The 12,241-nt window shown below is 34.8% G+C and overlaps 1 protein-coding gene across 11 annotated transcripts in view; it reads left to right on the forward strand.

Annotated features, from left to right (window-relative positions):
- nfasca (neurofascin homolog (chicken) a) overlaps positions 1-12,241 on the forward strand; it is a 167,250-nt gene that overhangs the window by 40,616 nt on the left and 114,393 nt on the right. The window contains exon 1 of one of the 11 annotated variants that reach the window (XM_056467939.1): positions 4,609-4,844. The exons of the other annotated variants lie outside the window; for them this stretch is intronic. The gene's annotated coding sequence lies outside the window, so the exon portion shown is untranslated. Of the gene's footprint in view, positions 1-4,608; positions 4,845-12,241 lie in introns of those variants that run through there. 11 annotated transcript variants of the gene reach the window in all.

Below are 12,241 nucleotides of genomic sequence, written 5' to 3' on the forward strand. Positions count from 1 at the left end.
CCCTACGAGATCAAGAACCAGAAATGGCCAACAGTGGCAAAATAAAAGTGATGCGCTCGTCTCTCATCAACAAGTCTAATTTCAATGTCTTTCAGCCTAATTCTACTTCATACTACTATGATACATTTTGAATGCTTTAGCTCGTCCATGATAAGGATTTCTACAGGAGTCCAATAGGATATACTGACGGTGAAAACTTCCATGATTCCATCACCATTATCTACATTATCTACACAAATACTCTTTTGTTTGTTGTGAATATGTGCCCTCTAGCTGTGAAAATGACTTTAAAACTACATGTTTTTAACACTTCTTGATTTTTAATTTTAATTTTTAAGCGGTTAGTGATAATAAGTTGCCAGTTCAATGTTTTTTTCATTACAGTCAATTTTTAAAAGTTGCTAAAAGCTGCCAAATTATTGTTACATTTCCTAACTATCTTTATTTAATTAATTAATTAATTAATTTAAAAAATCCTTTTCATAACATTTTTTACATTGGCACAAAAATTCTGAGACAATCTTTTAGTTACAGTCACCAGCGGTCTAGTTTCTGCGGATCGCTGGAGAACTACAAATCTGCCACCAAATGAGCTACAGTGCCCAGCATGCACCGCACACACACCAGTTCCTGATCCCGACTGATTACAATCACGCACAGCTGAAGCTGCTCAAGGACCCATTACATGGACTATTTATACAGCACACACTGACATTGCTGAGACTTGTTTTTGCCTGCAACCATTACGAAGCGACTTGTTTTGTTGCCATGTTTCTAGACCCTTGCTTTGTTTATGGTTTTTGCTGCTGGCCGCCTGAACTGATCTCTTGCCTGTTTTTGACTGCTCTTTTGGATTGCCCTTTATAATTCTGTTTGCTCCTGTTGGACCATTCTTTGTCAATTAAAAACACTGCCATTGGATCCTCACCTCCGTTGTTCAGCATCCTATGTTAAACATTTACATATGTATACAATTTTTTTTTTACAGTTTTTAACATCACAAACTGTATATGAGGTATAGGGAAGAATGAAACAAAAAAGAAATTCAGGGGAAAATAGGAAAAACTAAATATAAAAGGAAAAGAGAAATAAATAAACTGGGCTTTTTCTGCCATAGTCTTCAATTGCTGCTTTCTTGTTAAAGTATTCAATAAATTGATTCCATGTTACATACATTTTTTGTTTTATTTAAGGGATACTCTAATCTTTTCAAGCTGCAGGTAACATTTTTTTAATCATAAGTTTATTTTAATAGTAGTCAGAGTTAACCATTCATATTTTAATTAGCCCATTTTTAAAATTAGAAGCATTGGGTAAAATATCTTCATCACCCAACTTTCGCTCTCGCTTACCGGCTGTCACTGACATCTATCAATATCTGTCTGTATTAGGCTTTTCTAGTCATATACAGTGAGCATTTGCATGTATTGATTTGTCAGTAGGTGACACGAGGGTGGGCGGTGAGCGAAAAGAGCTTCAGACATACATGAGAATGAGATGCGGATCATAATGGAGAGGTCAAGCTCACAGGGGAAGCCCAGAGGAGGGGAGAGCCTGAGAAATACTAAATTCCCCCCAGCTGTGAGCACCCAGTGTCCCGTCCCCCCACTCTCGCTTTTACATATCCGTTTTTCCCTCAATCGACCTCTGCATTCAGAACCGAAACAAATCATTTCAGATACTAAGGCCGCACTACAGATAAACCAGGTACATAATAATGAAAAATGATTTAGAGGTATGTTTAGTTTAGCTTTATTTCATCTGTTACATCCGTATCATGAGCATATCTGTGGCAAAACTAATTTAAGTTCCAGATTATATTTTCTTTGTGTTTCCTACAGTAAAGTATCATTTAATACATGTTGTTTTAGTGTTTTGAGATTATTCAAGGTCTGCCAAAAGTAATTTTTCAATGGAAAAACTATGAGGGGAACAATGCATCCTCTCTGTGATTACTTGTAGTTTAATGAAAGTTACTTCCATAAGTTAAAGCATCAAGGGATGTAGTAAATGATATGCTGATATGTCATGTGTTACGAACTCTGTCTCAAAAATAATAATTTACTAAATAAAATATTTACTTGCACACAACAATTCCCATTTACAAAATCCAATTTGTAAATTCAAAACACAATTCTTAAATGCACAAATACCATTTGTAAATTGATTTCACACGTTTAATGATGTTTTGCATTTTGTCACCTTAGAATTATGAGGTTCCATCTGACAGTTTTGTCAAAATTTGAGTTATTGACATATTCTTATTAAATGACAACTTATTTACATTACGGGATCTTTTTTAAAAAGTTGTTTACATTTTAAGACTTTTTTTTTTTTTAAAACAAATGTTACACATAAACTGTTTGCTATGGAATACAAAATCATGGAAGCTCAATATCTCAAAATCAATCAGAACGCAGATAGAACCTTATAATTCCAATGTGACGATTTAGCATGGAATTTGTTTGTCGTTTGAGTGCACCATGCATTTCGAGCATGCAGCTGTAACATCAAAGGCTTGTTCCATGTGCCCCACACTATCCACACAAGATCTGCTGATTACAGGTGTGGGAGGAGTTTAGAGACTGCAGTCTGGTCGCACACTGTGCTGTCAGTATGGTGTGCTAAACCAACTAAATGAAACTTTTGTTGCTGTATTTAATGTCTGAAAAAATACAGAGTATCTTATTTTGAACTGTTTCTCCAGTTTACAATATTTGCTAATAATTTTCAGCAACTTTTTTTCACAATATAATTGTTAATATCCATTTTTGACATCAACATTTACATTGATATCAAAATTTGAATTGTTGATATCTAAATTTGAGTTGTTGATATCAAACTTTGAATTGTTGAGTACATTTACAGAAAATGTGTTTTTTTTTACATCAATCATTCAAATTTAGATATCAACAATTTCCTTTTGATATCAACGATTGAATTGTTGAGATCATATATTTACATTTTGATATCAACAATTCAATGGAATCAAATATTTGTAGTTGATTTAAAAAATCTGTTTTTGATATCAACAATTTGTGTCCACAATTTTTGAAATCAGACATTGAATTGTTGATATCAACAGTACAATTATGTCAATAATTAAAATTTAGATGACAACAATTGCATTTCTGACATCAACAATTGAATTGTTTATATCAAATATTTACATTTTCATACAAAAAAGAGTAAGTTGGTTGTTGATATCAAAAATTCAGTTGTTGATTTAATAAATTCACTTCTTGATGTCAACAATTCTATATTTTTGTATATAAAAGACGTAGTAGTAGTCGTCGTTGTTGTAGTAGTAGTAGTAGACATTGTAGGAGTAGTATCAATAGTAGTAGACGTTGTAGTAGTAGATGTTGTAGTAGTAGTAGTAGTAGTAGTAGTCATTGTTGTACTATCAGTAGTAGAAGACGTTGTATTAGTAGACATAGTAGACGTTGTTGTAGTAGTAGATGTAGTAGTTGTCATTGTTGTAGTAGCATCAGTAGACGTTGTAGTAGTATCAGTAGTAGTAGACGTTGTAGTAGATGTTGTAGTAGTAGTAGATGTTGTTGTTGTTGTTGTAGTAGTAGTAGTCATTGTTGTAGTATCAGTAGTAGTAGACGTTGTAGTAGTAGTGGATGTTGTTGTAGTAGTCAATGTTGTAGTAGTCATTTTTGTAGTATCAGTAGTAGTAGACGTCGTAGTAGTATCAGCAGTAGTAGACGTTGTAGTAGTAGATGTTGTAGTAGTAGTAGTCGTTGCAGTAGTATCAGCAATAGTAGACGTTGTAATAGATGTTGCAGTAGTAGATGTTGTAGTAGTAGTAGACACTGTTGTAGTAGACGTAGTAGTAGCCATTGTTGTAGTATGAGTAGTAGTAGATGTTGTTGTATTAGTAGTAGACGTTGTAATAGTAGTAGATGTTGTTGTAGTAGTAGTTGTTGTAGTAGTAGTAGTAGTCATTGTTGTGGCTGTAGCAGCAGCAACAGCAGCAATAGTAGTTGCTGTAGTAGTAGCATAAGTAATTTCTGTAGTAGTTGTAGCTAGTGTAGTACTTGTTGTTGAAATGATTATTATTATTTGTCGTTGCTGGTGGTGTTATTATTACTGTTGTCCTGTTTTACTGTCATTATTACTATCTTTACATTACTATCATGTTGTTACTTATTTTATATCTTTTAATTGATATTTGTTGTATATATGTATATGCATATGTATATAATAATAATGATATTATTATTATTATTATTATTAATAATAACAATAATAATAATAATATAATATATATATATATATATATATATATATATATATATATATATATATATATATATATATATATATATATATATATATATATATATATATATTTTAGATATCAGTAATTGACCGTTAAACACGGTTACATTTTGCTTTGAGACTGATCTGGCTCAATGTTTGTGTTTGGCTGAATGAGCACGCGTGTGTGTGAGGATCTTTTTCCAAGAGGGGGAGGCGTTTGCCCACATGGTCATTAATTATTCATGAGATGGGCAGGGACATGGTAGTTGTAGGAGGTGTCAGACGGGGGAATCTGTGTTTGTTGTGTGTGAGGGAGGCAGAAAGACAGAGGGAACATCAGAGACAGTTAGCAAGGGCTGGAGGTGAGGATGCACAGACACACAACAGCCCCCAGAAGACACGTCATTAAGGAACTACACACATGCTTTGCTTCTTCATGGCACAGATTGTAAGCCTCAGTGACCTACTGGTCTAGTCAAAGGATTTAAACCAAATGAAAGAGGAATCTACTTTGATAGAGATGACAGGCCAGCTGATTTTCACCAGATACTGAGACCTACTTGTCTGAAAAGGTAAATTGGGTTTTCTTGTGTATTTATTGGTGTGTGTTTGTGTGGACTGAATAGCAGACACAGATTGGAGCGGGCTGATAATTGGCTTTTTTTTGTTTCTGAAAGGAGGGAGAGGGTTGCCAGCATGGCTCTGTTCTCTTTCATTCATTCTTATGTGCATTTCATCCCACATGCTGACTGTGATACGCTGGGCTTTGTTGGTCTGACACGTTTGGACTTGTGGCTCTTTTTCTATAAGTTGCATTGAGCTTAAACGTTATAATAAAATGTAGCCTTAATATGAAATGTGTGGGGTTTTTTATTAATAATTTGTATCTTGCAGTTTGCATTTAATGGTTTCAAAAGGGAGATTTTAATTGTGGTATTGCAATTTTTAAATTTTAAATATAAATGTCTACTGATGGGTTAAAAAGCTTTTGTCTGCATTAAATTATGTTTTTAAAAATAATATATACATAATATATACATAATATATACACAATGTATACAATAATATATTAATATATAATTGGATGCAAATAAATTGTCTACTCTGGAAATAAAATGGAAGTGACGCGGTGGCGCAGTAGGTAGTGCTGTCGCCTCACAGCAAGAAGGTCGCTGGTTTGAGCCTCGGCTGGGTCAGTTGGCATTTCTGTGTGGAGTTTGCATGTTCTCCCTGCGTTCGCATGGGGTTCCTCTGGGTGCTCCGGTTTCCCCCACAGTCAAAAGACATGTGGTTCAGGTGAATTGGGTAGGCTAAATTGTTCGTAGTGTATGAGAGTGTAGGAGTGTTTCCCAGTGATGGGTGGCAGCTGGAAAGGCATCCACTGCGTAAAACATGTGCTGGATAAGTTGGCGGTTCATTCCGCTGTGGTGACGCCAGATTAATAAAGGGACTAAGCCGAAAAGAAAAATGAATGAATGAATGAATGAAATAAAATGGGAAAATATGGATGAAATAATGTTTTGTTTTCTTTAAGTGCAACAGATATATTTACGTAAAAAATGAACATCCATATATTTTCTGACCTGTAATTACAAATAAATTATAGAATAAGTAAATATACTAAATGTAATTATGATTTATATGATCAAAGACAGATTGATCAAATCTAATGGTTTAATGGAAGATTTCTGTTATATGTAAACTATTGTTATCCTAAATTACATTTTAATGTCGTTGGAAGGGCATCCACCCTTATATAAAACATATACCAGAGTAATTAGTGGTTCGTTCTGCTGTGGCAACCCCTGGTAAGTCAGGGTCTAAGGCGAAGGAAAGTGAGTGAGTGAGTTATATGGTTGACTTAAGTAAATGATGGTTAAAAAATGTATGATAGTCATCAAATTCATAGTCATTGGTTGTACATCTTTGCGTCGAAAAATGTAAACATGACATATTCTAGAGGAAAATATTTAAAGCTGTAGCTCTCTCTTTTTTATTGCTCTTTTCAAAACGTCTTTTTGCCTCTGCTCCTTATATAAAATACATGCATTTAAATCCCTCATATAATCAATTTAGTTCTTGCTTTTCAACAATTACCTAAAAAAATTCTGTTAAGTGATTTGCTCAAAAATGAACTCTTTATTGTTTGTCTGACAGGTAGCCCCGCCTCCAAACTTTTGTGACTGGTTAAACCGAAATATTTATTCATATTTTAAAAGTTTCTTAGTGTTTAGACATTGGAAGAAGTACAAAGTTGAAACGGTAAAGTAAAATTTATTTCATTAATGACTTTGTTTAAAAATGCTGTTTTATGTAAACGGTGATGTCCGTTCATGTGTGTATCACATGTTCTGGGATGTATGAGTATTTTTTTTTTAATCAAAACTGATGAATAGCATAGCATAGATGCATATCATTTTTTACGAAGCAACATCGCCAACTACTGACCTGCATACATAATACAACATTTTAGTCGTTTTTTGCAGATCTGTGTGCACAAGGCTTGTTTTGCAACAGTGTCGCTTGCATGCCAAAGAAGAACTGGTTAAATCGGCTGTTTCAGGTTCACAACATATACCATCTGAAAAAATCTGGGGTGTATTTAACAAATAATAACATAGTTTGATGCCGAACTCTCATTGTTTGATGCATTGCTGGAGAAACTACCTAGCAAACTACTACTGTTTCCCGAACTGCATCATTACATTGATGCATCGCTTAAACCACGTAGGTTACAACTGATGTTAATGACATCACACCGGTGGTGGAGTGATAACATTTGCTAATTAAAGGTAAAGGCATGGATGGCGTCAAATGACTACTTCTCTGTTCACACAAAACACTTTAAATCTCCAAACAAAACTTAGACAGAATAAACTCTGTGTGCCAATATGGAAATCTGATATGTTGAAAAATATGTGACAGTAAATAATATTTGATTAGATATTTTGCAAGACACTTCTATACAGCTTAAAGTGACATTTAAAAGCTTAACTAGATTAATTAGGTTAACTAGGCAGGTTAGGGTAATTAGGCAAGTTATTGTATAACGATGGTTTGTTCTGTAGACTATCGAAAAAGAAATGAGCTTAAAGGGGCTAATAATTTTGACCTTAAAATGGTTTTAAAAAAAATAAAAACTGCTTTTATTCTAGCCGAAATAAAACAAATAAGACTTTCTCCAGAAGAAAAAATATTATCAGACATATTGTGAAAATTTCTTTGCTCTGTTAAACATCATTTGGGAATTATTTAAAAAAGAAAAACTAATTCAAAGGGGGGCTAATAATTCTGACTTCAACTGTGTATGCTCATATTTAAGACTCTTTCCATACATATTAAAACCTCATCACCACTTTAGGTTTTAATCAGTAACATTGGTTACTGATTACAGTAACAATAACAATAACAGTAACAGTAACAATTCCTTATCGATGCAACATCATTCTAAAGGATAGGAAACAAAGCTAATTATTTGGGTTATGACAACTATGCAAGGTTTATAATAAAGAGAAATAATAAATCATAATTAGACCAATAAACAAAACAAATATGGCTTTCCATAAACTTTTAGGTTCTATAAACTCTAGAATCTCATTTGCCTACACAATGATTGAATTCAGACAAGGCTTTTAGATTATAAATATACATGTATAATGAACAGATTAAACAATACCTTGGAAAATAACACGGAACATTTATAAATACTTTTTAAGGGCCTTGATTTTTTTTTTACCAACTATGTAAGTGTACTGTATGGAATGATAATTACACATTGTACTGCATGTTAGCTGTTTATTATTTATTTTTTCATGCTTTATTTAAGTCCATTTGTCATAATATGAGGTAACTTCTAACTACAAATCAAAAGCTTTAGTTTCAACCACCACATAAGTTTGTGACGTTGTTTGCAATTGTTAGTAACATGAACAATGGATTCTGGAAACACATCACAGAACTGTTTGTAACAAGAGAAATTGCAACCCTAGTTGGATAACAATGTTTTTTTGGAAACGCAGCCCAGTTTGGTTGTTCAGAATCTAGTTTAGACTAGTCAAATTGCATTTACCATTATTGTCTCGCTAACAATAATTGTGTGCCTCGGAGCTGTGTTTTTGGCTGTTCATTGTGGCTGCGTGCTATCCCAGTAAACAGGAGACTTAGGAAGCCCACTTTTAAATGGGTTGTGTCATTTCTCAAATAATATACAAATATAGGATAAGTTAATCATTTCCTAAATGCGTCAGACGCTTATTGACGAGTGGTCTGCTACAGATGAGGACATATTGATCGGGCTCTGGGTCTGGTAAACTTTACTAGCTCTGGCATTGATAATAATAACCCTTCTGAACTCTGTTGCATTGCACTCTCACACTGCTTCAAAAGTCTCTGTATGTCGGAATACATCAGAATCACTGAACCTCAGCTTCTGTCAGAATGAGGAAGAGTCTTTGTTTTCCCCTAAAATTAGAGCAGAGCTGTCAGTCGGATGCGTGTACTGTATAAAGCATGTGGCTCGCGCTCTGAAGTAAACACTCATTTACTGAAGCACAAACAGCAACACTCACCAGCTGCCCTTGACAACCTCTTGTTTTTCCTATTTGAGCCGTCATTTTCCGCGTTTGCGGGGTTGTGTTTCAGTCTTTGTCTCTATGTGGTTCAAGTCAGACTGCAAGATTGCAACCGTTTAACAAGGCCTGATTAGAATACTCTCTATTTATTTCCACAGACCATTTAACAGCAATTAGAGCACACTAATGAAGCTGTTTAGGGGGTTTCTCTCATTTTGTGGTTCTTTTATTCACTTTGTATATATTTTCTCTTCGTCTGCCTTTCTTTGTTTATACATACTTTATATAAACATATTTTTAAATGAGTGTATTTAATATCCTATTATAAATGACTTTTTTTGTGGTATTGTAATTCTGAAACTGTAAATTTAAGGGTGCATGCAGTGTGAATTTTAAAACAGCCATTATAAAACATAAAACACTTTAGTTAGTTCAATTGAATGTAACTGACATTTTGGGATTTTTATTTTGCTTTGTTTATTTGTTTCTCCTTTTGGTTCTTTTATTACCTTCCTCTGTACACTCTCAGAAATAATGGTACAAGATAGGTCATTGGGACGGTACCTTATAGACGGTTTTCACTTTTCAGTTTTGTTCCTAACAGGTTCTTAAAGGTACACATTAATACCTAAAAAGTACAAATGTCCACAGTCCAAAGACATGCAATATCAGCCTGATCTCACAAGAAAACGTAAGTATTTTACGTTTTGTCAGTTTTGTGGCTAATTCGTACGAATTCGTACGAGTTCAGTTGTACGAAATTGTACGATTTTAAAAAGGAGGCGTGGCACCTAACCCCACCCCTTAACCCAACCGTCATTGGCGGATGAGCAAATCGTACTAAATTGTACGAATTAGATCGTACGAATTCGTACGAATTAGCCACTAAATCAAAAAGTTACGAATTGCCGTGAGATTGTGTTGGCAATATAGGTGAATTGAATAAACTGAATTTGGCCTCAGTGTATGAGTGTGTGAATGCCAGAGTGTGTATGGGTGTTTCCCAGTACTGGGTTGCAGCTGGAAGGGCATCCGCTACATAAAAACAAATGCTTGAATAGTTGGCGGGTCATTCCGCTGTGGCGAGCCCTGATAAATAAGGGACTAAGCTGAAGGAAAATGAATGAATGAAGCACCTCATAGTGCCTTGGGGTGTTTTCACACCTGCCTTATTTAGTTCTGTTGAATCATATAAGAGTTCGTTTTCTATCTTGGTGCGGTTTGTTTGGGCAGGTGTAAATGTAGGTGAGTGCGCACCAAAAGCGGACCAAAAAAAGCACACCGAGACCTCCTTGAAGAGGTGGTCTTGGTACGCTTTTAAACGAACTTTGGAGCGGTTCGTTTGTGGTGAAAACATGATTCGAACTAAAACAGCAAAAAGTACTGTGCTTTTTTGGACTAATCTAGCTGCTGTAGTCTGTCCCATCTTATGGGCTGTGGAGGAAAAATATTTGTTGACTGCGCTTTACCTACAATTTTAAACAGAGAAAGAGGGAAAATATTACCTGATGGATTGTTGGCAATATTTCTGGAAGATGACCATGACGCAATTTGTGCCGCCTCCTAAAGTGACTTGCGATTTGCAATACATTAAAACATTGTTTTCCAGCCGCAGCCACGCTTCATTCTCGAATTGTATGGTTTCTCTAAAGTGATGTATACAAACTAGTATACTATGACCAGGGATACAATCAGCCGGTTTGTTTACTTGCGGGAGTTTCATTGGCATTTTCCCGCACGTTAATTCTGACCAATCGAAAAGCAGTTTCGAAAACACATTCAATAACATCTGGCCAATGAGTGATGTGGATTTTGTCACATGACTGCATTTTGGTTCTTTTCAACTGGTTCGGACCAAAGCAATCAGTGTGGTGTAAAAAGGACCCAAAAACAGCAGAAAAGTTCTACAATGCATCATTTGTTGCCTTGGTCTGGACCAAATGAACCACAGATGTGAAAGCACTCTATGAAGGTACAAAAGTGAATCTTCAAAGGTACAAATGTGTATCCCAAAGGTATGGTACAAACGTGTACTTTTTGAAAAGGTACTGTCTCAGTGACTAATTTTATACCTTTATTTATGAGTGTGTAATGTGTTTGTAATGCTAAAATCATAAGGTGAAGTGTGTATTTTTAAAGATATTTAAAATATCCATTTAAACCTATTCAAGTTAATGCAGGAGTTTAAATAAGTAAAAAAAGAAAATACAAGTTCTACACTTTTAAAATATATATTCTTGTAATATATAAATATAAACTCTGAATTTTCCATCTATTCCACGAATTCCATATATTTTCATTTTTTTTTTTATTTAAAAATGTTCAAAATGAACATTCAAAAAGGTTGTAAGCAGTGGAAAAGGCAAGATGGACTAAAGTGTTTTGTTTTTTTATCTGAGCAACTTTAACTTACATATACATTTAAGCCATTTTAATTCAGTCCCACATTTATAAGATGTAGTTTCATCTGTGAACAATCAGACACATTCATTTAATGAACATTTACATAAAAAAAACATGGAAAAGTAGTCAATGGAATGGAGCAGTATTGTCTTATAGTTGTCTTTTCTCATTGATGCAGCAATAAATGACTCATTCACCCCTTAAGAATTGAAATATGTGCTGTGGTGAAAGCGAGTTATTCATTTTTGCAGCTCAGCAGCCATGAGCAAACATCATCAGCTTTCATTCATTCGGTCTTCACGTGTCTAGCGACATGTCAGGATTTGTATCTCATGGAAATAAATAACCCACTCACTGTCATTTTACAGAACAGCTTCTGTCGTGCCATATTGTAAATATTATTAGTGGCTCAGACCAAATTTAGATACATATAGAGGGAAGTTCTGGATGAATGCACATGAGAAAGGGACAAAAAACATGCCGGCTTTGTGACAATTACATTATGACGTTGCGTAATATCATCAGCGCTGTTGAATTACCCATACATCCGGACTTGCAATACAAGGGGATGATTGTGCGGATGATCCGTGTGTGTTTCTGTGTATGTTTCTTTTGTGTGGGAAGAACAGGGGGAGGTTAATGCACTGATTGAAAGAGCATCTCTGTGCATTATCTCTGTAAATATTTAAACTGATCACTCAAAGACCCATCAGTAAGCTAAAATAAACTGCATTTACTGTACATTCACCGGCCACTTTATTAGGTACACCTTACTAGTAGCGGGTTAGACCCCCTTTTGCCTTCAGAACTGCCTTAATCCTTCGTGGCATAGATTCAACAAGGTACTAGAAATATTCCTCCGAGATTTTGGTTCATATTGCATCACGCAGTTGCTGCAGATAAATTTGCATTAACAAGCAGTTGGACAGCTGTACCTAATAAAGTGGCCGGTGACTGTATGCGTGGAAAGGATGAAAATTCACTTGAAAATTTTC

The sequence above is a fragment of the Danio aesculapii genome, chromosome 11 (genome assembly GCF_903798145.1).
Source record: "Danio aesculapii chromosome 11, fDanAes4.1, whole genome shotgun sequence".
Classification (NCBI taxonomy): domain Eukaryota; kingdom Metazoa; phylum Chordata; class Actinopteri; order Cypriniformes; family Danionidae; genus Danio; species Danio aesculapii.